We start from the raw sequence: 3,283 nt of genomic DNA on the forward strand, positions 1-3,283 counted from the left end.
TGGCCTTTCTGCCTGCCCCTCACCAAATGAGGATAGAGGATCTCCATAGTGTGTGTTGTAATATGTGCTATGTTGACTCATACTCTTCTACTGTGTATTAATGCATTTTTCTTCCTGACTTAAAAATATATAATTGTTTGATCATTTCTTGTTGTGAATGTTCTTTTTGTACTGACAGAGAAAGAGATGACTTAATGTCTGTACTAGTTTGCATAAGGAGCAGCATGACAGATGTGCAGCAAAGAGAAGCAAGTGCTTATAAGCAGGTGAAACGAGCTGTGCAAATGACTGAAGAAGCCAATTTTGAAAAAAACAAGGCAAGTCTAATACAATTAAAATAAAAGCATGCCATAATTGCTCTTTTTTCCCCTGAGTATTTCTTTGATTGTTGTTCTGTAACTAAACTCCTTTTTTCAGTTGAACTCTTTCCACACAAAGTGAATACCAATCTGTTATGTTGACTTTTCTGAATTAGACAAATTTGCTATTTGGAGAATTCTTACTCCTTCTCAAACACGTCTGTTTATCACTATTCAGAGAATGTAGTACAATGTGGTAAGGTATTTTGAGACTTGTGTGCTTAAACTTGTTATTTGCTGATAGTTTTTGAAGCTGTGAATATTTTCATATCCATAATCACTTCCATGTGCTCCCCCTGGAAGATGGCTGCTGCACTCATCCCCTTGTCTGGCAGATTCCCACTGGAAGTTCATTATATAAACCTTACATATCAGGTAGATCCAGCATACATGGGCAGAGTGAGAACAAGTACAGCAGTGTTTTTTCTGAAGAAGTCTGGGTGCTCAGATATTCTTGGGAAGATATGGGACTTCGCCAACCCAGATGATAAAGGGTTCTTGGACAAACAGGGTTTCTCTGTTGCTTGAGACAAGTGGCTTGTGAGCAGAGTGGCCATGAAGTTACCTTGAGCAATCTGAATTTGAATATGCCACCTCCTAAATTTCATGATAACTAGCAGCATTTTGATCATCACACTGCTGTCTACAGAAGCAAACTGGCTATGCTCAATGGACTCTTTGAAAGCCTGGTTGGCTCTCTGGAGATAATGTCAAGCCAGTCCATATGAACTCCAACCTGCCTCTTTTTTTTAAAAAAAAGATTTATTTATTTATGCATACAAGAATTGGGGTATAGGCCAGAGGTTGGGGGGTCAGAGGATTCACCAGAGACAGAGTGGGGAGCAGAACAAGCAGACTGGCTGAAATACACTGTTGAGGGGCGCAGCAGGCGGAACAGGAGAGGTCTGCTGCACCATGGGGGTAGCTCCCTGGCCAGTGGGGCATCAAACTTGTGCTACAGATACTGCCAATAGCTTCACAGTGCTGTGCTTAACCACTTGCATCACCAGGGAGGCCCACCAACCTACCTCTTGACAGCATAGGCAGTGTCTGGACAAATATAAGATTCCTCAGGTGATGCACTTAGTGTACCAAGCCTGTACCCTCCCTTCTGCCTCCATTCCTCATGCCCCCTTCAAGAGAAAGAACAAAGTGCTCTGGAGACTGTGCCTAAACTGTCAGCCAGTATACCACTGAAAGGCAGCCTGTGTGCCATGCCTTTCCAGCAGCCTGGAACCTTGTCTCCATAGTGCAGCATCAAGTAGCATAGCCCACAGTGAACAGTCAGTGGCAGACAATATGTGGTTTGACAAGCTGTTCCTGAAGACTAAGCTGGACCTAGACAGAAACATGAGTGGCCAGGGGGTGAAAGAGATCATGCATGCTGGCCTAACCCAGAACCTTCCAGCACATTTATTGGCCCTGGCTGGTACCAGCAAATGGGGAGATTAAGCAAAGATGAGTTTATATTAGCTATGTATTTCATTCAGCAGGTCAGTAGAACACTGACCCCCCCCCCCCTTCAACTCCTATCACAGAACTTGGTCCCACACTCAGAGAGAGGTGTACCCATATAAGAAAGCTCCAGTAATCCTGGCTCAGGGGTGGTCAGTGGTGTGACTTAAGTCAGGAGGTTGCCTGGTTACAGAGAGAAATACTGGAATAAGATGTTAGAGAGAAAGAAGAGGTCATCAGTAAGAAAGCTAATGACATCCAGAAATAATAAAACTGTCTAGACAAGGAAACAAGCAGTCGCAAAAGCTGCAAGTTCAGAATCAGGACCACCTGGATGAAATGAACCAGTAGAAAGCCAAGCTCCATTATTTGCTGAGCGACACCAGGCAGAAATGCCAGGACCAGACCCAGAAGATATCCTCATTGAAGACCCAGATCAAGACCCAGGAATCCAACCTCAAGCTCCAGGAATTTGATCTGACAACCAAATCAAAGCTAAATATGGTGCAGAATTGAATTAACACAGCTGGAGCAGAGCTTCCAGGTTGGGGAGGTCCAGTTGGAAACTATCATCAAGTTCTTCAAATTCACGCAGGACAAAATCAACCAGGCAAGAAACAAGCTCTCCCAGCTGCAAAACACACACTAGAAAGCCCAAAAGCAGTTCTCCCAGGTGCTTGATACCCAAGGCACCAGCCTGACCAACCAATCTGACCTGAGCAAGGCCAACTCCCTGACAGACAGGGTCAGTATGGGAGCTGTAATCCATTCTTTCAAAAATAAGACATTATTTAGCAACAACACACAAGAATTGCATTTAGATCCTTTCCAAGCTAAAGATACCTTCAAATCCAACTCATGTAAAGGAGCCGATCCTTTTAAAGGTGACCTGTTCCAGAGTGACCCCATTGCAGAACACAGATGACTTCAACAGATCCATTTGGAGGGGACCCTTTCAAAGAGACTCTTTCGAGGTTCTGCCTCCATGACTTTGAGAAAGGCAAAGAATGACCCATTCACCTCAGACCCTTTCACAGAAAAACCCCATCATTACCTTCAAAGCCCCCAAGTTCTGGCCCTTTCATCTCCTTCTTTGGAGAGGTAGAATTATGAAATATACCTTTAAAAGTAAAACTGCCCAGCGGAGCCTGCTTGGTTCCTCAGACTTTGCTGAGCCTCCACCACCTCCTCTGATACCTCCCTCCGTTCCAGCCATGTGGGACTGACAGGAGTGACACATTACAAAATAACAAGGGGCTCTGGGACCCCCATTAGTGAAAAAGATCCATTTGCTCCATCCTCTTCAGCTAAACTTTCTAAAGCATCTTTCTTGGGCTTTGCAGACTTCACTTCTGTAAGTTGAGTCCCCCTCTGCTTGCCACTCCTTATACCCCGCCTCCACTTCCAGCTTCTTTGGTGTTGCCCCTCCCTAGCTTCTGTCTCCTGGTACCTTTGTTATTCTATATTGC

At 44.5% G+C, this 3,283-nt stretch overlaps 1 pseudogene; it reads left to right on the forward strand.

The window, feature by feature from the left end:
* The first annotated feature begins 224 nt into the window (after positions 1–224).
* LOC119244129 (epidermal growth factor receptor substrate 15-like 1) lies at positions 225–2,927 on the forward strand (annotated as a pseudogene).
* Positions 2,928–3,283: the final 356 nt, after the last annotated feature.

This window comes from Talpa occidentalis, unplaced genomic scaffold, assembly GCF_014898055.3.
Source record: "Talpa occidentalis isolate TD23 unplaced genomic scaffold, MPIMG_talOcc4v2.1 talOcc4.14, whole genome shotgun sequence".
Classification (NCBI taxonomy): Eukaryota; Metazoa; Chordata; class Mammalia; order Eulipotyphla; family Talpidae; genus Talpa; species Talpa occidentalis.